Source organism: Macaca nemestrina, chromosome 4 (assembly GCF_043159975.1).
Source record: "Macaca nemestrina isolate mMacNem1 chromosome 4, mMacNem.hap1, whole genome shotgun sequence".
Classification (NCBI taxonomy): domain Eukaryota; kingdom Metazoa; phylum Chordata; class Mammalia; order Primates; family Cercopithecidae; genus Macaca; species Macaca nemestrina.
Genome location: NC_092128.1, coordinates 106,349,074 through 106,376,366, shown reverse-complemented (window position 1 = coordinate 106,376,366; position 27,293 = coordinate 106,349,074). Strand labels below are relative to the sequence as shown.

Here is a 27,293-nt window from a genome sequence, read left to right as displayed (position 1 = left end):
TTTTTTTTTTTTTTTTTCCAATTTCTTTTTTTGAGACAGTCTTCCTCTGTCACCCAGGCTGAAGTGCAGTGACGTGATCCTGGCTCACTGCAACCTCCACCTCCCAGGTTCAAGCAATTCTCCATTCTCAGCCTCCCGAGTAACTGGGATTATAGGCGCCCACCACCACACCTGGCTAATTTTAGTATTTTTAGTGGAGACGGAGTTTCACCATGTTGCCCAGGGTGGTCTTGTACTCCTGATCTCAGGCAATCCGCCCACCTTGGCCTCCCAAAGTGCTGGGATTACAGGGGTGAGCTACCACACCCGGCCCCCTATGGTGCTTAATCAATCAAGGTGAACTCTGAAAAGAGAGAAGGAAAAGATGATGAAAGTAAAACCTTCTCTTCAGTCACTGGCAGATACTCTCTCTCTTCCTCTCTCCTTTTGTCACCAATACACAACAATCTCCAGCAAAGCAATCTTTCACTTTACATGTAAAATGATTTGATGAAGGAATCAATAAACGTAATCCATCACATAAACAGCACACATGATTATGTCAATAGATGAAAAAAGACCTTCGACAAAATTCAACAGTGCTTCATGCTAAGAACTCTCAATAAACTAGGTATTGATGGAATGTATCTCAAAATAATAAGAGCTATTTATGACAAACCCACAGCCAATATCATACTGAATGGGCAGACACTGGAAGCATTCCCTTTGAAAACCAGCACAAGACAAGGATGCCCTCTCTCACCACTCCTATTCAATATAGTATTGGAAGTTCTGGCCAGGGCAGTCAGGCAAGAGAAAGAAATAAAGGGTATTCAATTAGGAAATGAGGAAGTCAAATTGTCTCTGTTTGCATATGACATGATTGTATCTTTAGAAAACCCCATCATCTCAGCCCAAAATCTCCTTAAGCTGATAAGCAACTTCAGCAAAGTCTCAGGATACAAAATCAATGTGCAAAAATCACAAGCATTCCTATACACCATCAACAGACTAACAGCCAAATCACGAGTGAACTCCCATTCACAATTGCTACAAAGAGAATAAAATACCTAGGAATCCAGCTTACAAGGGATGTGAAGGACCTCTTCAAGGAGAACTACAAACCACTGCTCAACAAAAAAAAAAGAGGACACAAACAAATGGAAGAATATTCCACGCTCATGGATACAAATAATCAATATTGTGAAAATGGCCATACTGCCCAAAGTAATTTATAGATTCAGTGGCATCCCCATCAAGCTACCAATGACTTTCTTCACAGAATGGGAAAAAACTACTTTAAAGTTCATATGGAACCAAAAAAGAGCCCACGTTGCCAAGACAATCCTAGGCAAAAAGAACAAAGCTGGAGGTGTCATGCTACCTGACTTCAAACTGTACTGCAAAGCTACAGTAATCAAAACAGCATGGTACTGGCACTAAAACAGATATATAGACCAATGGAACAGAACAGAGGCCTCAGAAATAACACCACACATCTACAACCATCTGATCTTTGACAAACCTGACAAAAACAAGAAATGGGAAAAGGAAAGGATTCCCTGTTTCATAAATGGTGCTGGGAAAACTGGCTAGCCATATGTAGAAAGCTGAAACTGGATCCCTTCCTTACACCTTATACAAAAATTAATTCAAGATGGATTGAAGACTTAAATGTTAGACCTAAAACGATAAAACCCTAGAAAAAACCTAGGCAATACCATTCAGGACATAGGCATGGGCAAGGGCTTCATGACTAAAACACTAAAAGCAATGGCAATAAAAGCCAAAATAGACAAATGGGATCTAATTAAACTAAAGAGCTTCTGCATGGCAAAAGAAACTACCATGAGAGTAAACAGGCAACCTACAGAATGGGAGAAAATTTTTGCAATCTACCCATCTGACAAAGGCCTAATATCCAGAATCTACAAGGAACTTTAACAAATTTACAAGAAAAAAACAACCCCACCAAAAAGTGGACAAAGGATATGAACAGACACTTCTCAAAAGAAGACATCTATGCAGCCAGCAGACACATGAAAAAATGCTCATCATCACTGGTCATCAGAGAAATACAAATCAAGACCACGATGAGATACCATCTCACGCCAGTTAAAATGGCAATCATTAAAAAGTCAGGAAACAACAGATGCTGGAGAGGATGTGGAGAAATAGGAATGCTTTTACACTGTTGGTGAGAGTGTAAATTGGCACAACCATTGTGGAAGACAGTGTGGTGATTCCTCAAGGATCTAGAATCAGAATTACCATTTGACCCAGCAATCCCATTACTGGGTATATACCCAAATGATTATAAATCATTCTACTATAAGAACACATGTACACGTATGTTTATTGTGGCACTATTCACAATAGAAAAGACTTGGAACCAACCCAAATGTCCATCAGTGATAGACTGGATTAAGAAAATGTGGCACATATACACCATGGAATACTATGCAGCCATAAAAAAGGATGAGTTCATGTCCTTTGTAGGGACATGGATGAAGCTGGAAACCATCATTCTGAGCAAACTATCACAAGGACAGAAAACCAAACACCGCATGTTCTCACTTATAGGTGGGAAGTGAACAATGAGAACACTTGGACACAGGGTGGGGAACATCACACACTGGAGCCTGTGGTGGGGAAGGGGTTGGGGGAGGGATAGCATTAGGAGAAATACCTCATGTAAATGAGTTAATGGATGCAGTACACCCACATGGCACATGTATACCTATGTATCAAGCCTGCACGTTGCGCACATGTACCTTAGAACTTAAAGTATAATAATAAAAAAAATGATTTGCTGAAGGAAGAAAACAACATTATACCTTGACACCAATCATTCCAGCTACTGTAGCTGTGCCATTTTAGGTATATAATTTCTTTGGTAAATCGAAAGGACGTCAAGTATGTGAAGGTAATTGAGGATGGCTGCAGAATGGAATGTATGTAGATCCTCAAGTCATTTCAAGTTTCCTGCCTACCTTTTTCTCAAAAAAAGCACATGCATCAGATATGGTGAAAGTTGAGGGAGGAGGCATGGTCAGGAAGAGGGAATATGTTAAGGCTCAGTTGCAAAGGTTGTGTTAACTTACCCTAGCCACTAGGTTGATCTAGGGTGATTTAATTGTCTTAATCTAAAGACTAATATACTTAAAATGACCTACTAAAGGTGAGCTATTTACTCCCATCAATCAAAGAAAGAAATAAGGGAAAGATATTCTTGATTTTCTTCTCATTGTTTTATAGTTTATATCACGACAAGTGGGGATAAGTGAATGGGAAAATACCTTAATAACTTCTTCCTGTAATCTTAATGCCTTGCCATGCAAGAATAAGATACATCAAAAAACAAATCGTTCACAAACCTCCAAAGATCCTTGAAATTCCTCAAGGTTTATAATAAACACTGTGTTAAAGAAATTGCAACAAACAAGGAGGGTAAGGGCGATGAGGGAAGTGAAGGAAGGGACAAAGGACACGAGTGGAGAGAGCAAGTGTCTAGAACAGCTCACTCACACCACAGGGGCCCCACATCAACTCTCTAAATCCCAGATATTATTAGACATTCACATATGTTATGCCCTATCCTCACAAAAACTTCTCAGGGCAAGTATTACTCTTTTGTTTTCTCATGGTAGAAAACAAAGCTCAGAGAAGTTAAGTAATTTGCAAAAGTTGCACAGCTAATAAGCAACAAAGCCCGATACTTGGTCTGCCTTATCATGCTACCTTTCTCCTATTGTGTATACGATATAGAAATAAATTACTTTATCCTGTTGTGTATACAGGATATAGAAAAATTTTCATCCAGGCCGAGTCCAGTGGCTCGCGCCTGTAATCCCAGCACTTTGAGAGGCTGAGGCGGGCGGATCACCTGGGGGTCCACCCAGGTCTTTATAGTGATTCCTCTATTAGTCTTCTCAGGCTGTCATAACAAAATACCACAAACTGGGTGGCTTAAATGCCAGAAATTAATTTTCTCACAGTTCTGGAGGCTAAAAGTCCAGGATCGAGGTGTTAGCAAATTAAGTTTCTCCTGAGGCCCCTCTCCTTGGCTTGCAGATGGTCACCTTGTCACTGTGTCCTCACGTGGTCTTCCCACTGTGTGTGTACCTCTGTGTGTCCAAATTCCTTCTTATTAAGACACCAGTCAGATTGGACTAGGGCACACCGTAACAGCTTCATTTTGATTTACCTTTCAAAGGCCTTATCTCTACAAATACAGTTCCATTTTGAGGACTAGGGGTTAGGACTTCAACATATAAATTTTTGAGGGATGTAGTTCATCCCATACCATTCTCCATGCAAGCTACCAAAGTCTAGTTAATATGTATACCTTTTGATTCAGCAATTCCTGTTTTAGGTGTTTGTCCTAGAAAAATAACTAGTACCTATATCAAAAGATTTTTTTGTTATGTTTTGGTTTTTTGAGATGGAGCCTTGCTCTGTTGCCCAGGCTGGAGTACAATGGCACGATCTTGGCTCATGCAACCTCCGCTCCTGGATTCAAGCAATTCTCCTGCCTCAGCCTCCCAAGTAGATGGGATTACAGGCCCCCGCCACTGCGCCCAGCTAATTCTTGTATTTTTTTTTTTTTTCCAGTAGAGATAGAGTTGTCACCATGTTGTCCAGGCTGGTCTCAAACTCCTGACCTCAAGTGATCCGCCCACCTCTGTCTCCCAAAGTGCTGGGATTACTGGTGTGAACCACCGCGCCAGGCGTCAAAAGATATTTATGTAAGGATGCTGACTATAGCCCTGATTGAAACAGCAAAAATAGTAAATAACCTAATTGTCTGTTAATAGGACAGTTGTATCATAAATTGCAGTCCAATCATATAAATAACACCAGGCCTGAAAAGATGTCCATGGTAAGTCAAAAACCTCAAGTTGTAGAAAGCTGTATATAGTCTGAACTCATGTTTAAAAATTATATCGTGGCCAGGTGCCATGGCTCACACCTGTAATCCCAGCACTTTGGGAGACCAAGGCAGGCAGAATCTTGAGGTCAGAAGTTCAACACCAGCCTGGGCAAGATAGTGAAACCCTGTCTCTACTAAAAATACAAAAATTAGCCCCGCGCAGTGGTGGGTGCCTGTAATCCCAACTACTTGGGAGGCAGGAGAATCACTTGAACCTGGGAGGCAGATGTTGCAGTGAGCTGAGATCACGCCACTGCATCAAGACTCCATTTCAAAAAAGAAAGAAAAATTGTCATCCAGTTTGACATTATCTTATTATATCATTCAAAGTTCATTACTGTATTCCCTCAGCAAATAAACTACCACTGGTAACTTTTAAAATATATATTAATGTGTCTGGTAGCCATTAGTCAGAAGTATTTGCTAGGACAATTTTGAACTCACAAGTGATACACTGGTAAGCAGAAGAAAATTCCATGGTCTTGAGCTCTCATTGTTGGTGAGGTGAAGAGTACCAGGAGAGCCACTCTTGTTGACTCTGTTTATTGTAGGGTAGGGTGGTGCTGGTATTTGGAATACTAATAAAGCAGTGACTGGGTCTATCACTTCAGTTATCAAAAGAAAGAGGCTTTGATGGGTTGTGAGCACTCATGACTGTCTTTGTGAAAAGTGTACACATACTTATTGTTCCCTGTGAAAAATGAGGACTTTGTATACATAGGCCTGTACAGTGGTATGAAAAGTACTTCTAGAGAATCTCTGAAGCAGCGGAACTCTTGATCAGCTCATCTCCCAAAATCTTATCATTTCTCTTCAGATAGCAATAGGAGCAGTTTGAATGTGCTATAGCCTGTTTATAAGTGTGATGTCTGGGAATTAAGTTTATCTTCCAAATCTTTCCTATCTCCAGCTCTTGATATCACTTTTTTTCTTGTAAGTACCTCATCTTTGTTCAAACTCAATAGGTCCCAAAAGCACAATGTTTTCATCTGTCATCAGACATGTATTCCTGAATGAGAATGGAGGTGAAGAGCATGAGGATAGTAGGCCCCTCCTAAGGGACTGGAGAAGAAACAGGTATAATCAGGAAGGCTGTGGGCACAAAGAGAAACCTGCCAATTTTCCTATGTTGCCTGAGACATAATGCTGGAAATCAAGAGAACCCTATCAGTCACTGGGAGTTTATTTCACCCACTAGTGAGGGGAGTGTGGAAATAGCCAGAGGCCTGAAGGCTTACATGAGCAGAGCCCCTTATACTCGAATGGTCTCCCTTGCTATTGTCCTGGGTGAGCCTGACGACCCTTTGCCCCAGTCCTTGTAGGCACCATGAAGGGGCAAAAAGAGAGGGGCTTTGCAGTTAGAATAGAGTTAAGCTCAAATCACAACTCAGCCTCTTACTGGCTGTTTGACTTTGGGCAAATCAACCTGTCTCACAGGGCTAATTTTAAGGATTCAATGAGATGACATGAGTAAGAGCTTTGCACAGTGCCTGCTACACAACTGGGACAAAATATACAGCAGATCTTTTCAGGATCCTTGCTTAGTACTGCACCAGAACCAAAGCATTGCCTTAAACCTAAACCCTGGCAGCTCTGAGTCCTGACCCCTTGCCTAAATCCTGCTGAGTTCTTTCTCTAGGTTTGGACCCTGTTTTCAGATTCCTTCCGGCACCAGGATGCAGCTTCAGACAAATATCCTGCCTGCTTGCTTACACCTGCCAACTACACTCCAAGTTGAAGGCCAGCTTAAGTCAGACTAGAGTCTCTTGGGCACCTTAGACTTAGTGACTTAGACCAGTGGTTCTCAGCCTTTTCTGGGACTACCTCAAATTTAAATCTCTGTTGGCAGGACCTGGGAATCTGCATTTGTAAAAAAATTTTATTTCCATACGTTTTTGGGGGAACAGATGGTATTGAGTTACATGATAAGTTCTTTAGTGGTGATTTGTGAGATTTTGGTGCACCCATCACCCAAGCAGTATACACTGAACCCAATTTGTAGTATTTTATCCCTCACACAATGAAAACAATTTTTTTTTATTATACTTTAAGTTCTAGGGTACATGGGCACAACGTGCAGGCTTGATACATATGTACACATGTGCCATGTGGGTGTGCTGCACCCATTAACTCGTCATTTACATGAGGTATTTCTCCTAATGCTATCCCTCCCCCCTCCCCCTACCCCACCACAGGCTCCAGTGTGTGATGTTCCCCACCCTGTGTCCAAGTGTTCTCATTGTTCACTTCCCACCTATAAGTGAGAACATGCGTTTGGTTTTCTGTCCTTGCAATAGTTTGCTCAGAATGATGGTTTCCAGCTTCATCCACATCCCTACAAAGGACATGAACTCATCCTTTTTTATGGCTGCATAGTATTCCATGGTGTATATGTGCCACATTTTCTTAATCCAGTCTATCATTGATGGACATTTGGGTTGGTTCCAAGTCTTTTCTATTGTGAATAGTGCCACAATAAACACACATGTGCACGTGTCTTTATAGTAGCATGACTTATAATCCTTTGGGTATATACCCAGTAATGGGATCACTGGGTCAAATGGTATTTCTAGTTCTAGATCCTTGAGGAATCACCACACTGTCTTCCACAATGGTTGAACTAGTTTACACTCCCACTAACTGTAAAAGTGTTCCTATTTCTCCACATCCTCTCCAGCACCTGTTGTTTCTTGACTTTTTATGATCACCTTTCTAATCTCAAAATAATAACAGCTATTTATGACAAACCCACAGCCAATATCATACTGAATGGGCAAAAACTGGAAGCATTCCATTTGAAAACTGGCACAAGACAGGGATGCCCTCTCTCACTACTCCTATTCAACATAGTGTTGGAAGTTCTGGCCAGGGCAATCAGGCAGGAGAAAGAAATAAAGGGTATTCGATTAGGAAATGAGGAAGTCAAATTTTCTCTGTTTGCAGACGACACGACTGTATATTTAGAAAATGCCATCATCTCAGCCCAAAATCTCCTTAAGCTGATAAGCAACTTCAACAAAGTCTCAGGATACAAAATCAATGTGCAAAAATCACAAGCATTCCTATGCACCAATAACAGACAAACAGAGAGCCCAATCACGAGTGAACTCCCATTCACAATTGCTTCAAAGAGAATAAAATACCTAGGAATCCAGCTTACAAGGGATGTGAAGGACCTCTTCAAGGAGAACTACAAACCACTGCTCAACGAAATAAAAGAGAACATAAACAAATGGAAGAATATTCCATGCTCCTGGATAGGAAGAATCAATATTGTGAAAATGGCCATACTGCCCAAGGTAATTTATAGATTCAGTGGCATCCCCATCAAGCTACCAATGACTTTCTTCACAGAATGGGAAAAAACTACTTTAAAGTTCATATGGAACCAAAAAAGAGCCCACATTGCCAAGACAATAAAGAACAAAGCTGGAGGCATCACGCTACCTGACTTCAAACTATACTACAAGACCACAGTAAGCAAAACAGCATGGGGATGTGCATTTTTAAATACTCCCATTTATTCACTAGAAGGGCCACCTCATTAATCTTTTTTTTTTTTTTTTTGAGACAGAATCTCTGTCACTCAGGCTGGAGTGCAGTGGCAGGCTCTGCAACCTCCGCCTCCTGGGTTCAAGTGATTCTCCTCCCTCAGCCTCCTGAATAGCTGGGACTACAGGTGCATGCCACCACGCCTGGCTAATTTTTTATATTTTTAGTAGAGACGGGGGTTTCACCGTGTTAACCAGGATGGTCTTAATCTCCTGACTCATGATCCACCCACCTTGGCCTCCCAAAGTGCTGGGATTACAGGCATGAGTCACTGTACCAGGCCCTCACCTCACTAATCTTCAACCATTTTTGCTTCCTTGCAGAAGTTTCCAGTAAGCTTTATAACCAAGGCCTTGATTTCTACTTTGCAGATAGTAGGTGCTTAATAGATGTTTATTGAGGAAATAAATGCTTTCTGTTAGATGATATTTTTGTCATACAAAAATAATTAGCCATGGAATTTATAAAATAATGTTAAAATAATGGCACTTACTAGGCGTTCAATAAAGATTGGTTCATGAATGATTAAAACCTGTTGCATTCAGGATGGATGTTGGACAACTATTTGGGAGAAGCCTGTGAATACAGAAGTTCCTTGGGAGCAAATGAAATGACAGCACGTGGAAGAATTTTATGAAGCATGAAGGAATATGAGGAAAAATAATGATGTTATACCATCCATATCTTAGGGTCAGTGCATTCTAATTTGTTCTGTTTGAAATGGAACTTGAGTAAGCAGCTTCTCACAGGTTACAGTGTGTCAACAGGAAGAAGAAAAGAAGGGTCTCATTTACCACCAGCTATACAAGCCCCATAAGGTGACGGTCTCCTCTCTCATTTTATATATATTTTTTACCTTTTATTATGAAACATTTCAAACATATACAAAAGAGAGAAGAGTATAATAAACCCTCATATCCACCACACAGCTTCAACACTTATCAATGTTTTATCTGTATTGGACTAACCAAAGTAATGCAAAATAGGGCTTCTCAGTTTACTTTAAGGATTGTTTGAAAAGCATATGTAAATAAATGTTCTAGAACTAGGTCAACATTCTTTGGGAAAATTTAGAGATAACATGTACTCCCAGAGCCCATTTACATGTATTTTTCGACATCTGGCTAACAATTCCTCTTTGAGTTAAGTGATTACAACATCCCAAACTCTGCACAATCTCCTGATGAGTGTATATAATAGAGTCACTGTACTTGTCTCTAAAAAAACAATTTATTTATTTTCAGAACTTTAGAAAATTGTGTCTGTGTTCCCATCTGGGGTACAAAGAACCAGTGAGTCCCATTTGTTGTGGTTCCTGCATTTGATGGCTCCAGATGTGCCACCACCAAGCTAGTCTTATGACAATCTAGAAGGCAAGTTGGTGAGAAAGCTTGCATTTCTGGGTTCATTGACTGTTTGTAAAAAGAATCTTTGAGTGTGAAAATGTATAGTCTTAGGGCAAAACATTAGGGAATAATTAGCAGTTTCATGATGAATACAAGTAATTTCTTGAACATTATTATTATTTACTTGGTCCAACCATTTATTTAAATATATTGTGATGTTTCTTAATTACTGGATTTAGCTTCTCTACCTTTTCTTTCCTTCTTCATAGTAACTGATTTGTATTTTCTACTTTTAGTGCAAAGTCATCCATGAGGTGCTAAGTTGTACTCTGACAGTGGGAACTAAACTCTAAACATTAATTAAACCATTGTTTAAAAACATATGCATCATATCATGCTTGTTGAATGTAGTTTCATGTTAAGCCCATTGTATTACCTGATATATATTTGTTGAAGGAGCAAGGCTGAGTGACCCCCTTCCAGATACTTTTCTAGTGACTCATGTTTTAATATCATATTAATGTGTGGCTTTCATCACATTAAAGAAATCTCAGCTACCAACTACAGTATTTTGGGGGATTCAAAATCCATGTTGATAATCTTTCTAACTTTCTGAACTATTGGCTCCTTATCTTGATCTTTGTGACTTTCATTCTGCCTCAGATCCTCTTTGGTGTAGCCAGCCATACCTTAGTTTTCACCATCACCCTCAACTTCTCCACATCTGAGACTGTCAAACATGAAAAGTTTCCTCTGACCACTCCCTATCTTTCTATCTCTCCTATAACTTCATACCTTCTGACCCATTCTTCACATCCTTAGATCCAGTCCCTTTGCTCTTCCCCATCCGCTAGTCTTCCTGATTTCACAGGACATCATAAGGCACCTCATGAGTCCCTAGGACAACTTTTCTCACTTTGCCCTCGCCAGCATTCTAATGACTCATCTCACTGTTGTTCTGTCATACCTGTTCTGCCAATTTCCAGCCCTAGTTAAGGAAACCATCTGTATCTTCTTTACCCTTTTCTTGGCAGCTGAACATTTCTGGAGAACATACCATAACCAGACTGACTGACTGCTCTAAAAGTTGTACTATCCAGTTTGTCTTGGAACTCAACAACACTGGACATTCCTTTTCTCACCTCTCATTCATTCACTCTTAAAATAGTTCTATCTGTTGTTTCACTCCTCTGCAGTCTCATCAGATTTCTACATCTACTTCTAACCTCTTTTGCCACCTAATTTATCAGAATCTGGAGGTCATCTGATAAGAATAACTTATAAATATCATTTTGTCCAAATTATTACCTGCTGACTTTATCTTCCCCCAGTTTCTGAAGAATTTCTGTGATTTTCTTCTAAAGCCAGTGTTTTCATCTACCCTTTTACTCTCTTCCCTTCCCATGTACTCTTTGACTTTGCTCTATCAATCATCTCTTCCCCTTACATTTTCTAGGCCTTGCTCTCTTCCAGTCCTCCCCTTAATACCTGCAAACTGTTTCTCTCCTGCCCTAAGGAGACTCTCCCTGGACTCTAATTTCCATTCTTTGCATTTCTGTCTCTCTCCTTCTTTATCCACAAACTTCATCCATCTTGGTTTCTTCTCCCACTTAATCCTAAGCACCTTCAGCCCCTGAAAAGTTCAAGAGCCAAAAACCTCTTAGACCTTCTGCTCAAATTCTGTTTTCAGCAGAATTTGACAACATGGACCACCCTTTTCTCACTAGAACCCTCATCTTCACTGGAATTCATGTTGCATTCTCTTCTCCTACTGCTTCGTGAACTGCTTCTGTGTAGTTCCCTTTCAGGATTCCTCTTCTCCCCCTTTAGAATAGGCCCGTTAAATATAAGCTTTCTGAAGATTCAGTGTTCAGTCCTCTCTTTTAACTCTCAATAGTCCCTTGGTAACCTCATCCTATCTTATGACTCAATTGTTCAATTGCTCTACCTCTTACCTTTGTGAGAATGACTCCTACTTCTGTCCCTTTAGCCCTCATCTGTCTTCCTCTAATCAGACCCTTATTTCTAACTGGATGCTGAGCATTCCATGTTGATGCATTGCAGACACTTTAAACTGATCTAAATTCAACTCATCACTTTTTACTGGTGTGTTTTTGATCTTGGCTAATAAATCCAATGGCATCTCCTTCCACGATTATTTTTCAAATCCATCTTCTCTGTTCACTCCCTTCTTCAGAAACTCATTAACTCTTCTGTGGACTATTGCAATAGCATGTTAAAAAAGTCTCTCTGGTTTCAGTTTGTCTTCCTCCAGTTAGCAAAAAATAGCAAAATAACTGTACCATTCACAGTGATTTCTTCATATTATAGAAAGCTCTTTCTTGGCCGGGCACGGTGCACCACACCTGCAATCCCAGCACTTTGGGAGGCTGAGGTGGGCAGATCACCTAAGGTCAGGAGTTCGAGACCAGCCTCACCAATATGGTGAAACCCCCATCTCTACTAAAAATACAAAAATTAACCAGGTGTGGTGGCATGCACCTGTAGTCCCAGCTACTCGGGAGGCTGAGACAGGAGAATCGCTTGAACCCGGGAGGCGGGTTGCAGTGAGCTGAGATCACACCACAGTACTCCAGCCTGGGTGACAGAGCAAGACTCTGTCAAAGAGAGAGATAGAGAGAGAGAGAGAGAGAGAGAGAGAGACAGGGAACTGTCTTTCTTTGGCTTACGTAGTTATCTTTCTCTGTCACCTCGAATGTCACATTTTTGAACACTGCTGCTAGTGTCATCTTCCTAAGGTTCAGATATGACCAAGTCACACTTCCAATTCAAAGACTTTTATATCCTACCCCTTTCCTCTGTAGTCAAAGATCTCCATGATTTGGTCTGAATCCATCTCTCTCGTCTTATCTCCACTCCATTCTTGCAGCCTGGTCTGTGGCAAGTCTCTCAAACAGACCAGGGTGTCAGTTGCCTTTTCTTAGACTATTACCTCTGTCTGGTGGCCTTCCTCCTAGATCAGCTTTTGTAGACCCCCAGAAGGCCAGGGTGGGACCCTGAAAAATTCAGGGCCCATGGTCAGGGACGTCATTCAAATCATTCTCTTTCAAAATGCTCTGTCTCCATCACCAAAGTCAGAACAAGAGTCACCCTGCATTATCAAATGCTTGGTTAATATCTGGAACACAGAACTGAGTACAATCTGTTTTGGCACCCACATGTGTGTTTCTCTTCTCCATTAAAGCATACATCTTGGAAGAGAGGGACACAGCCTAATTCATTTTTGTATCCAACCCAATGAATGTGAAGCACTCCCACAGTAGGTGTCTCATTGTTTATTGAATTGTTGAATTCTATATCAAGCTTTGACTTGATTTAATTTATAGAATTAAGAATCAATTTAGCTTATTTTGGAGAGCAAGATTTTTATTTTGTTTTCCTTAATAATTTAGTCTTTATTATAATATACATTTTCTCCTTATAATGGAACTTCCATAATAGGAATTATTTAGTGGACAAAAAGTCATGATATTCATCATATCAAAACAAGCCATTGGCAATCTAGCAAATAATAACATGCTAAAAGGAAGACACAGTGCATGTGAAAGAATATATGCAAATATCAGGGAAGCTTCTGATTATAATTGAAAGAGATCATTTATGTAAAGTGTTTCCTAATTATCTGGTACAAAGTCGATGCTCAGTAAATGTTACCTCTTATTTTGATACAGCAAGTAAAGTAGCTGGAAAAAAATAATTTGCTTATTCCCATGTAGTTTACATATTTTTGTGTTTCAGCTGATACTGACTTTGAACTGCATTCACCTTTTTAGTCAGAATCAGATATGTCTTTTCATAATTTCAAGAGCAAGTAACAAAGAGTAAGGCATGTGAGAAGTTATCATGATGCAATTAACCATGTGCACTATTGATGAGGACTTGGCTTCCCTCTGTACTACTTGATATTCAGTGAAATAAACAATGGTGGTAATTGTCACATTCCTAACAAAGACATCTGCTAAACCAGGCAACTCGAGCAAAGCTGTTTGCTACTGACAGCTTGCTTCAAATGTGAATGTTGCCATTAAGAAAAAATAGCATTTCTGTATTTATCACATTACCTAATATGTTGAGTTGGCAGTGTTTCATCTGGAGACCAAAAGACCTATGCCTAATCATTAAATTCAGCATTCAAACTTCTATATTTGCATAAGGGACTATTAAAAGATCTTTAATTTTTTGTCGTGTTAATGTAAGTGTGATATATCCAAATGATAAAGAAAATCCCACGGTTCAGAATGGTATCAACTGAAGGGTAAAAGTCTGCTTTTCCATTGTCTCTACTCCTATTACTCCTCCCTAGAGATTATCTTTTGGATTGCACATTATGTAAAAACCACACAAAATAATCATAAGAATCAACCAACTCCACTTCACTTTGTATATGACCTTGAATTTCAGAAAATTCTAATGCTGCATGATGCCAAAAGACAAATCACGCTTGATCTTAGCCAGAAGGCTGAGAGGCGATCCAAAAGACAAATCATTACAGCTTTTGATTTGTCAACTAATGTCATAATAAAAATCTACATTTAAAAGTAATATTCCAAAAGATCCAGAAGAATGAAAGCTTTACTCTCTATTCCCTCATCTAATGATTCATCACCAAGAAGTATCTGAAGCAGTATAATCCTTAGGCCAGAGTGAGAATGTCCCCTGAGCCTGAACCCCAAACATTTGAGGTTTCCACTCGGTCCTTTCTTGGGCCCTGCCCCTCTTCATGGGGTAAGGTGTCTGTGTTGCTAAAGGGATGTACTCACTCAGAGAGTCTGTATGCCCTCATCAGACCACATTTGGGGTAGCCAGGATGGAGGAATTCCCAGCTCACACGGCCCAAGCAACTTCCATGACTTCTTCTGCACCTCCACCCTCCCAAGGGTAGATAGCCATGGACTGGGGATGAAGAGGGTATGGAACTTTGAAGAGTTTGAGAAATCTAAATTAAAACCTAATCTTTCAGGGTTTTATAAAGGTGTCCAGGCAGGAGGATTTAAGTATTTATGTAACAGTTTATTTTGCTTTGTTTGTAACTTTAAAATACTTATAGAGTTTTAAAGTCAACATGAGATGTTGACTTCAATATGTGCTTTTGACTCAGATCCCTCAAAAGTTAGCAGGTAGGCCTGATTTGAAGATCATGTTATTGTGAAGCTCATGTAATTAAATGTCCTTCCATGAGAGTTGTGTTTCTAACAGCTCTTTGGAATCAAGGCAAAATGAATTTTACTCTTTAAATCACTAGTTTTTTTTAAATGAGTAACTTCTGATTTCAAATTATTCTGTCCCTGTTATATATCTGTTGTTAAAATATTCAGGGAAGGAATACTGCAGTAGAGGTAGGACAGAGATTGACTTTGTTAATCTTTTTCAAATACAAATTTTCATAGCTTTCTTTTCATTTGGAACAATTTCTTATAGATCTGCCATTCTGTACTTACTCTCCTGTTTTTTCTATCCATAAATTATCTCTCTTTCTTTGATAATAAGGGCTTTTCAGAACAGAAAATTTTATTTATGCCCACCCTCACTTTACATAAAAGGAAACAGGATACTGTGGAAGGGTAGCATGATCTTTTAGGCAGTTAGGAGTTTTGGTTGTAGGAGATTAGTTCATACAGGTTTGCCAGGCTCAAATCATTTTACACTTAAAAAAAAAAAAAAAAAGCCGGGCGCGGTGGCTCACGCTTGTAATCCCAGCACTTTGGGAGGCCGAGGCGGGCGGGTCACAAGGTCAGGAGATCGAGACCACGGTGAAACCCCGTTTCTACTAAAAATACAAAAAATTAGCCGGGCGCCATGGCGGGCGCCTGCGGTCCCAGCGACTCTGGAGTCTCGGGCAGGAGAATGGCGTGAACCCGGGAGGCGGAGCTTGCAGTGAGCCGAGGTCGAGATCGCGCCACTGCATTCCAGCCTGGGCTACAGAGCCAGACTCTGTCTCCAAAAAAAAAAAAAAAAAAAAAAAAAGAAAGAAAAGAAAAGAATACATAGAGATACAAGAGTGGAAGATGTAGCATTTGAGGAAAAGGCTTGCTTCTCAACTATGATCTCGTTTTACCCAGGGTCCGTCTCACTGCTTATTTATACAGTCATATAGACAAGAGTTAACAAAATTAATTAAATAGGTATTGCATTTACACGGTTTGTGTGTGTGTGTGTGTGTGTGTGTGTGTGTGTGTTTTCTCACCCTGTGTTCCATCCACTTTGCTTCATCACTCTACCTCAACAGATGGCCACTGTTATTAGATGCGTGTGTGTGCATGTAGGGTTGCAGGGTTTCTTTCTTTCTTTTTTTTTTTTTTTTGAGACGGAGTCTTGCTCTGTAGCCCAGGCTAAAGTCTAGTGGCACCATCTCTGCTCACTGCAACCTCCACCTCCCGGGTTCAAATGATTCTCCTGTCTCAGCCTCCCCGAGTAGCTGGGATTGCAGGCTCCCACCACAACGCCCTGCTAATTTTTGTATTTTTAGTAGTGAAGGGGCTCCATCATGTTGGCCAGGGTGGTCTAGAATTCCTAACTTCAAATGATCCGCCCGCCTCGGCCTCCCAAAGTGTTGGGATTACAGCCGTGAGCCACCGCACCCGACCTCAGGGTTTCTTTAGACAAATAAAAGTCCTTACACAACTGTTTTTTTCAGTTAACAACATTGAAGATTTTTTGTTGTTGTTGTTACTTCAGAGCCTCTTTGTTCTTTCTTGAGTATTGTATAGAACTGTTCTATTATATGGCTATCCTGTAATTTATATATTTTTATTAATAACCTTTTTTATTTATTTATTTTTTTTTTGGCAGAGTCTTGCTCTGTCCACCAGGCTGGAGTGCAGTGGCACGATCTCGGCTCACTCCAACCTCTGCCTCCCGGGTTCAAGTGATTCTCCTGTCTCAGCCTCCAGAGTAGCTGGGACTACAGGCGCCTGCCACTATGACCATCTAATTTTTGTGTTTTTAGTAGAGATGGGGTTTCACCATATTGGTCAGGCTAGTCTCAAACCCCTGACCTCAGGTGATCCATCCTCCTCGGCTTCCCAAAGTGTTGGGATTACCAGCGTGAGCCACCGCGCCCGGCCTACTAACCTTCATTTTTAAGAGCAGTTTTATATTTGCAAAAATATTGTGAAGATAGTACAGAGAATTCTCATACACCAGGCAGACAGATTCCCCTATTATTAACATCTTACTTTAGTATGGTACACTTGTTACAATTATTGAGCCAATAATGATTTATTATTACTACCTAAAGTGTATACTTTATTCAGATATCCTTAGTTTTATCTTTTCCTGTTTCATAATATTATACTATGTTTAGTCATCGTGTCTCAGATTCCTCTTGGCTGTGGAAGTTTCTTGTTTTTGATGACCTTGACAGTTTTGAGGAGTACTGGTCAGACATTTTGTAAAGTTTCTCTCAATTGAGATTTATACAATTTATTTTATTTATTTATTTTTGTTTTTGTTTTTGTTTGAGACAGATTCTTGTTCTATCGCCCAGGGTGGAATGCAGTGGCACAATCTTATCTGACTACAACCTCTGCCTCCCAGGTTCAAGCAATTCTTGTGCCTCAGCCTCCCAAGTAGCTGGGACTACAGGCATGCACCACCATGCCCAGCTAATTTTTGTAATTTTTGTAGAGACCGGGTTTCACCATGTTGGCCAGACTGGTCTCGAACTCTTGACCTCAGGCGATCCGCTTGCCTCAGCCTCCTAAAGTGCTGGGATTACAGGCGTGAGCCACTGAGGCCTGCCTAATTTATTTTTGTACAAATATATTTTGTACAAAAAAAGCCCTTTTGATGGATGTTTGGCTTTTTTCCCCAATCCTTTGCTATTACAAACAGTGAGGCAATAAATAACAGTGTATACATGTAATTTCACATGTTGCAGGTGTAAAGGATAAATTCCCAGAAGTGACGTTGGCAGGTTAAAGTGTAAATGCATTTGTAATTTTGATATTATTACCAAATTACCTTCCATAAGAATCTTGCCAGTTTATGCTGCATGCATAAGAGTGCCTGTTTCTTGACAGCTTTGCCAATAGGGCATGTTGTAAAACTTTTAGATTTTCACCTGTCTGATAGAAGAAAACTAGTTATCTGTGTGGTTTTACAATTTTGATAACATTTCTCTGATTATGAATGAAGATGAAGTATTTTATATTTATTAACACTTATTATAAATAGACTCTTTTCCATTCTATTTTTCTAGGTATTTATATATTATATTTTATATATATAATGTATATATAAATGTATATAAAAATATATATTTTTTAAATTATATATATTATATAAATATATTTTTATATATTATATATATATATGAAAGCTATTGCTTTCTGAATAATAATTTCACAATATGGAGATGATTTCAGCTCAGTATCTTAGGGATGCTTGCCATGTGCCTCTATATTAGGGCTTGTATTCATATATTGAATCCTGTTCTCAAATGCAATAGTTATTGGTTATTTTCCAAGAAACTGTTTCCAAGAAACTGTTACTAGCCATCTTAAGAGATGTCTGAGGAAGGTTGCAGCTCTGGTTTCTAGTAAAAATGTTGATCTGTGATGTGTTTCCTTTACTATCTTGTACCTTTCTTACTCGTGTCAGCTAGGACCTGTATTGTTCCATCATTTTTTTCTATGGAGAGCAGAGATCATCACCCAGGTATAAAAAAGTGAGCTTAGCACTATCCCGCTTTATCGGCAAGCTGCAAAAATGCTGCAGTCACATCTACAAAGGAGGTGCCCATCCTGGGCGAAGCATTTATTCTACCAAAGGGAGAAAGATACTGTATTATAATTGCCCTAGGAAGTAAATTAATTCTGAAGTATTTTGAAGGAAAGGATCAGTGTGTACTTTTCATCTTCATGTAGAACCTTCATGTGTATTGGGAAGATCTTATGAATGATCTCAAGAATAAGCATCTCAAATGCAGGCAATGACAAAATCATGGCTTCAAGGATAGAAGAAAATTGCACAGTTCTCTCTTTTCCTGTAATTTCCTTAATTTAATAAATCAACAGTTTATTATGGGCCTTTCATCTTGTTAGATACTGGTATGAGCTCTGGAGATGTAAACATGCTATGACACACTCTCTGATGCCCAATATAATTATAATTTAAGTGAAGGAGACAGACTTAGGAAAAGATAATTATGAATTTACAAATTTATGTTTTAAGTGCTATTAAAGAGAAATGCACAAAGAGTGTAACAGAGACAAATAATTATCTAGGAGATTGGTGGTAGGAATAGAGAGGTAAAAACGAGGAAGTAGGATATTACAGACAAGATGATATTTAAGGAGGAGTGAAAAAGATTGAGAGAGACTGAATTGTCTAATATTATATGAACCCTGACTCAACTGGTCCCTTTAGAAGAAGGCCATCTTTCCTAAAGAATAGGGCCTTACCCTAGTCTTCTGTATGATGATTTTAGGTGGCATACTGATATGACTTCAAATAAAATTGGTTTACTCAGAAAATTATTCTCTTTGAATCCATCTGTTTGGAACTGGTAACCTCTTTTGATATCTTCTAACACTTACATTACTTTTTAAATATAGAGATACTGGGCTCAGGTCCAGAGCCTTCAGAAAGCAATTGCATTTAATAATATTATATTATTTTCATCATATTTACTTAGAAGATAACTTTCTATTTCTGGCAAATGATGCTGGTTTGCTACTTATAGGTGTGATATAAAGTTATTTATTCACTTATTCACTCAACAAATATTTGTTGAGTACCTTCTGTGTGCCAGGCACTGTTCAACGAACTTGTGAATAAAATATTAGTGGATAAAACAAAAACTCCTGTCCTGAGGACCCTGTAACATAGCTTATTATTTTGCTTAATTATTGTTTTTTAAGTTTAAAAATGGGTTTAATTTTAAGTTAGCAAGTAAATAATGATACATATCGTAGCGGCATAGGATACAGGTGAGAGATACTATAGAGGAGAAATGAAGATGAATGCTACATCAAATTACCTAAGGTTGAATCCTAGTCCTACCACCTATTAGTTCTGTGACCTTGAATAAGTTGCTTACTTTTTTGTGCCTCATTTTCCTCCCTTGTCAAATATTGTGATAATTCAATACACGTTGATTGTTGTTGTTGATATTACTATTATTACATAGATTGTCAAAAATCCTGAAATTTATATTCAAATGACTGAGTTTGGGAAAATATTGGACTAGATTGTTTAAACAGTTTTTTAAAACAATGCAGGGTCTGGGCTTACTTTTCTTCTTAGCATTTTATTTTGACATAATTTTAGACTTACAGAAAAGTTACAAAAATAGAACTAAGAATTCCCATGTACACTTCATCCAGCTTCCCGTAATGTTAACATTTTATGTAACCATATTACAATTGTCAAAACTAATGAATTAACATTGGTATAATACTATTATTAGTTAAACTACAGACTTTATTTGTATTGCCCTGGTTTTCCCAACATCATTTTTCTTTTCTGGGATCCAGTTTGGGATCCCACATTGTGTTCATTTATTTACTTATTTTTGGTTTTTCTTTTCTTTCTTTTTTTATTTTTGAGATGGAGTCTCTCTCTGTCGCACAGGCTGGAGTGCAGTTGCATGATCTTGGGTCACTGCAACCTCCACCTCCTGGGTTCAAGTGATTCTCCTACCTCCGCCTCCCAAGTAGCTTGGATTACAGGCCCACGCCACCACACCTGGCCAATTTTTGTATTTTTAGTAGAGACGGGGTTTCGCCGTGTTAGTCAGGCTGGTCTCAAACCCTGACCTCAAGTGATCCTCCTGCCTTGGACTCCCAAAGTGCTGGGATTACAAGCATGAGCCACTGCACCCGGCCCCACATTGCATTTAGTTGTTATGTCCTTTTAGTTGCCAACTATGTATTGTCAACTATGACTCTATGTAGACTTGGTGTCTCTTTGACATTCATGACTTTCACATTTTCGAAGAGTACTGGTCAGGTTTTTGTAGAATGCTCTTCAGTTTTCTGTGTCTGATGTTTTCTCATGATTAAATCAAGTTTATGCCTTTTTTGACAAGCATACACAGAAATGATGGGCCCTTCTCACAACATCATGATCGGGGATTCATGATACCAATATGTCTTATTACAGTAATGCTAGTCTCCTTCACTTGGTTAAGGTGCTATTTGCCAGGTTTCTCCACTACAAAGTTACTATTTTTACCTTTATCACTAATAAATATCTTGGGGAAGATATGTTGAAATTGAAAATATCCTGCTTCTATTCCACTGATTTTAAGCATTCATTAATGGATCTTGCCTGCAACAACAAATATTAGTGTGGTGTTCTGTTTTTAATTTTCTATTTCCCTCATTTTTTTCCAATTAATATTTATTAATTGGAATTTTATGTAGGCTGTCTCTTTTGTCCCATTAGTTTTTAGAAATTCAATTATTTGTTAATGTCAGTATGAATTCATAAATATTTATTATGTGAATTATAATCCAATGCTATTGTTATTTACTTTTTGCTCAAATTGCTTCAGCTGTGGCCACTGGGAGCTCTTTCTGGTTGGCCCCTATGTCTTCCTGACATGCCCCCATTATTTTTTGAGCACTTCTTACTTTTTGGCACCACGTGATGCCTCAGACTCACCTTGTGTTTTCCCTGCCCCAGCCTCTACAAGCACTTCTCCAAAGAAAGTCCTAAATAAAGTAAAATTTTGCAATATAAAAGTTAAACAGGGCTGAGCATGGTGGCTCACACCTGTAATCCCAGAACTTTGGGAGGCTGAGGCCGGAGGATCACTTGAGGCCAGGAGTTCAAGATCAGCCTAGCCATTATGGCAAAACCCCATCTCTACTAAAAATACAAAAACTAGGCTGGGCACAGTGGCTCACACCTGTAATCCCAGCACTTTGGGAGCCTGAGGCAGGTGGATCACCTGAAGTCAGGAGTTCAAGACCAGCCTGGCCAACATGGTAAAACCTTGTCTTTATTAAAAATTCTGAACTTAGCAGGGAATGGTGGTGTGATGTAATCCCAGGAGGCTAAGGCAAGAGAATCTCTTAAACTTGAGAGGCAGAGGTTGGAGTGAACAGAGACTGTGCCACTGCACTCTAACCTGGGCAACAGAGTGAGACTCCATCTCAAAAAACAAATAATAAATAAAAATACAAATACAAAAATTAGCTGGTGGTCTAATTAGCTATAATCCCAGCTAGTCAGGAGGCTGAGGCAGGAGAACTGCTTGAACCTGGGAGGCAGAGGTTGCAGTAAGCCAAGATTGTGCCACTGCACTCCAGCCTGGGTGACACAGCAAGACTCTCTCTCAAAGAAAAGAAAAAAAAGAAAGAAAACATATTAAGAATATGACATTTAAATGTAAAACACTTTAATTAAAAATTGTTTTAAAAACCAAGACAAGGTTTAACAGATGAAAGTGGCATACCTTTTTTTTCTTAGAATTTGACTGCCACTTGAATTAAAGTTTTCCTCACTGTGCTAGGTTAGTAGAATTAATCAGATGATCAAAACATTACATCATGGGGCAGTGGAGGGGTGTTATATTTTGAGTGAATAATAATGTAATTCACAGCATAAGAATTAAGAGCAGACAATCTAGAGTCAGAATGTTTGAGCTAAAATCCTAATTCCACCACTTACTAGCTGTGTGACACCAAGCAAGTTACTTGACTTCTCCCAACCTCAATTTTCTAATGGGTAAAAATGAAGTTAATGACAGTACTTAGTTTAGGACGGGCGCGGTGGCTCACGCTTGTAATCTCACCACTTTGGGAGGCCGAGGCGGGTGGATCACCTGAGGTCAAGAGTTCGAGACCAGCCGACCAACATGGTGAAACCCCATCTCTACTAAAAATACAAAAATTAGCTGGGCGTGGTGGCGGGCACCTGTAATCCCAGCTACGTGGGAGGCTGAGGCAGGAGAATCGCTTGAACCGGGAGGCGGAGGTTACAGAGACCTAAGATCGCGCTATTGCACCAGCCTGGGCGCCAAGAGCGAAACTCCTGCGAACGTGGCGCTATGAACGGCACGGAGCATGAGGGCTGTGCTCTGCAGCCTGCACGCGCTCAGGGCATCTGCCGCGCCCTGCCTGCCAAGGCCCTGGCAGCTGGGGGCGGGCGCCATCTGGACGCTGCGCACTGGACCTGTTCTGCTCTGGGTTCCTGAATTCACAGAGAAGCATTAATGGATAACAACAGAAAATGGTATTGGAACAGTGGGAATCAATAATTTTGCACAAGAAGCTTTGGGAGATGTTGTTTACTGTAGTCTGCCTGAAGTTGGGACAAAATTGAACAAACAAGATGAGTTTGGTGCTTTGGAAAGTGTGAAAGCTGCTAGTGAAATCTATTCTCTTTATTCAGGAGAAGTAACTTAAATTAATGAAGCTCTTGCAGAAAATCCAGGACTTGTCAACAAATCTTGTTATGAAGATGGTTGGCTGATCAAGATGACACTGAGTAACTCTTCAGAACTAGGTGAACTCATGAGTGAAGAAGTGTATGAGGAATACATGAAATCTACTGAGGAGTGATAATGGAACCCCTAAATAAACTAGTATAAATTATGCAACCCAGCAGAATTGTCTTAAATTAGCGGTAGATAGAAGACTTAGAATGGCAACTTTTAGCATTACCGATGGGAGAAAAACTACTGTTAACACTAATGAAAGAAAATGCCCTTTATCTTTCAAATGATTATAGATAAACATAATATTCTTCTTTTTTTACAATACCTTATGATTTTGTAATGAAAGAAAATGCCCTTTATCTTTCAAATGATTATAGATAAACATAATATTCTTCTTTTTTTACAATACCTTATGATTTTGTATACTAGGCTCTAGTATTCAGAATTCATTAAATTATCCATGGTAAAAACTAGGTATAAAAATTATATAATGTTTGCAGATGGCATGATTGTATATTTAGAAAACCCCATTATCTCAGTCCAAAATGTCCTTAAGCTGATAAGCAACTTCGGCAAAGTCTCAGGATACAAAATCAATGTGCAAAAATTGCAAACATTCCTATACACCAATAATAGACAAACAGAGAGCCAAATCATGAGTGAACTCCCATTCACAATTGCTACAAAGAGATTGAAATACCTAGGAATACAACTTACAAGGGATGTGAAGAACCTCTTCAAGAAGAACTAGAAACCACTACTCAAGGAAATCAGAGAGAACAGAAACAAATGGAAAAACATTCCATGCTCATGAATAGGAAGAATCAATGTTATGAAAAAGGCATACTGCCCAAAGTAATTTATAGGCTCAATGCTATCCCCATGAAGCTACCATTGACTTTCTCCACAGAATTAGAAAAAAACTAGTTTAAATTTCATATGGAACCAAAAAAAGAGCCCATATAGCCAAGAAAATCCTAAGCCAAAAGAACAAAGCTGGAGGCATCATGCTACCTGACTTCAAACTATACTACAAGGCTACAGTAACCAAAACCGCATGGTACTGGTACCAAAACAGATATATAGACCAATGGAACAGAACAGAGGCCTCAGAAATAACACCACACATCTACTACCATCTGATCTTTGACAAACCTGACAAAAACAAGAAATGGGGAAAGGATTCCCTGTTTAATAAATGATCTGGGAAAACTGGCTAGCCATATGCAGGAAACTGAAACTGGACCCCTTCCTTATACCTTATACAAAATTTAATTCAAGACTTAAACATAAGACCTAAAATCATAAAAACCCTGGAAAAAACCTAGGCAATACCATTCAGGACATAGGCATGGGCAAAGACTTCATGACTAAAACACCAAAAGCAATGGTAACAAAAGCCAAAATTGACAAGTGGGATCTAATTAAACTAAAGAGCTTCTGCACAGCAAAAGAAACTATCATCCAAGTGCATAGGCAACCTACAGAATGGGAAAAAATATTTACAATCTATCCATCTGACAAAGGGCTAATGTCCAGAATCTACAAGGAACTTAAACAAATTTACAAGAAAAAAACAACCCCATCAAAAAGTGGAAACAGGATATGAACAGACACGTCTCAAAAGAAGACATTTATGTGGCCAACAAACATATGAAAAAAAGCTCATCATCACTGGTTATTAGAGAAATGCAAATCAAAACCACAAGGAGATACCATCTCACGACAGTTAGAAAGGCAATCATTAAAAAGTCAGGAAACAACAGATGCTGGAGAGGATGTGGAGAAACAGGAATGCTTTTACACTGTTGGTGAGAGTGTAAATTAGTTAAACCATTGTGGAAGACAGTGTGGCAATTCCTCAAGGATGTAGAACCAGAAATACTATTTGACCCAGCAATCCCATTACTGGGTATATACCCAAAGACTTATAAATCATTCTACTATAGAGACACATGCACATGTATGTTTATTGCAGCACTGTTCACAATAGCAAAGACTTGAAACTAATGCAAATCCCCATCAATGATAGACTGGATAAAGAAAATGTGGCATATATACACCATGGAATGCTATGCAGCCATAAAAAGTGATGAGTTCATGTCCTTTGCAGGGACATGGATGAAGCTGGAAACCACATTCTCAGCAAACTAACACAGGAACAGAAAACCAAACACCGCATGTTCTCACTCATAAGTGGGAGTTAAACAATGAGAACACATGGACACAGGGAGGGGAATATCACACACCAGGGTCTGTCCTGGGGTGGGGATCTAGGGGAGGGGTAGCATTAGGAGAAATACCTAATGTAGATGTCGGGTTGATGGGTGCAGCAAACCACCATGGTACGTGTATACCTATGTAACAAATCTGCAAGTTCTGCACATGTATCCCAGAACTTAAAGTATTAAAAAAAATTACATAATTCAAAAATAACATCGTTATTCTTAAGCCTTCTATAATATTGTAACTTGTGTATATCCGTACCTGGATTTGGGTTGAAATACTTAATGATCTTTCCATTGGAAATAACAGGGAGTGAAAAAGTTTTTGTTGCTTGTACAGTGTCAGATGAAGAACAACACTATCTTAATTTTGCAATATACTGCATTTGCTGGTGCTATTTTTACATGTGAAGCAACAGCCTTGCAGCAAAATAATAAAATACTTTTTCGTTAAAAAAAATAGCAAAACTCCATCTCAAAAAATAAAGTTTAGAAGAATTTCTGGCACATAATGGTATAAAATATGACTACCAATTTACAGTGCTCTTTAAATCTTATGAAGGACTTTCAACTATATTAGCTCATTTTAATCACACAATAGCACTTAGTGTATTTATTACTATTTCAAACTTACAGACAAAGAAGCTGAGACTCAGAAAGGTTAAGTGACTTTCCAAGATCATATAGCTTAAAAGTGGCAAAAGGAATGCTCAAACCCCAATCGTCTGACTGCGAACTCTGGGTAGGAATGTAAATACCAACTGTGGAGTAGAATATCAAACAATTTAAAAAGTAATGTGACAAAATTTCACATTAACAAATTACCTAAGAACTCATGTAATAGTATCAGAACTTCTATGCAGGTCTTTAACTGACCTTCTTTTCTTAATCTGGTCTATGGCACTAGCTTCAAAGAATTTCAAAAACACCTGGCTATATTTATGCAAATTTGTATATACATGCTTTTTTTCCGGGAACAGTGTTCATATGTTTCATCATGTTTTCTCAGGGGTTTATAAGCCCCAAGAAGTTAAGAACTTGGCTGGAATTCCTAAATTCTCTGAAAAGCTGCTTCCTTAGAGTGGTTATTATTTGGATGTTTACACTACTTTTAATGGTAGAAACTGCAATTACATTTGCACCAACCTAATATTTGAAGTGACAAATAGGGGACAGTTCTCTTCTCGATGGGGAAATGGCTAAATTTTTAAAAATCTCTTTTTAAACTTTTTTTTTTGAGCTGGAGTCTCACTCTGTTGCCCAGGCTGGAGTGCAGTGGCACAATCTTGGCTCACTGCAACCTCCACCTCCTGAATTCAAGCGATCCTCCTGCCTCAGCTTCCCGAGTAGCTGGGACTACAGGCACCAACCACTGCACCCAGCGAATTTTTTGTATTTTAGTAGAGACGGGGTTTCACCATGTTGCCCAGGGTGGTCTTGAACTCCTGAGCTCAGGCAATCCACCCACCTCGGTCTCTCGAAGTGCTGGGATTACAGGCATGAGCTACCGCACCCAGCCTTTTTAAACTTTTTATCATGGAATTTTCCAACATTCACAAAAAGTCAACTCTCATATACTACTCAGCTTCAAAAATGTTTAACGTATAGCCAATCTTGCTTTATTAATAACTCCCAAAGATAAATGGATTTATTCCTGCATTATTTTAATAAAATCTAGCATCATTTCATTTTCTTCTGATAATATTCAAGATTGTCATATGACTAAATCTAAATATAATTCCTATGCACCGTAGATAACCAATTGTAAAGTCTATTATTAATTCAATCACTTATTTGTTCAACAAATTTTATGGGGTACCTAATATTATACATTGCAAAGCACTAGA

General features: G+C 39.0%; 1 pseudogene; it reads left to right on the top strand.

Moving 5' to 3' along the window:
• The first annotated feature begins 14,604 nt into the window (after nucleotides 1-14,604).
• LOC105475934 (glycine cleavage system H protein, mitochondrial-like) lies at nucleotides 14,605-23,456 on the top strand (annotated as a pseudogene).
• The last annotated feature ends 3,837 nt before the right edge of the window (nucleotides 23,457-27,293 follow it).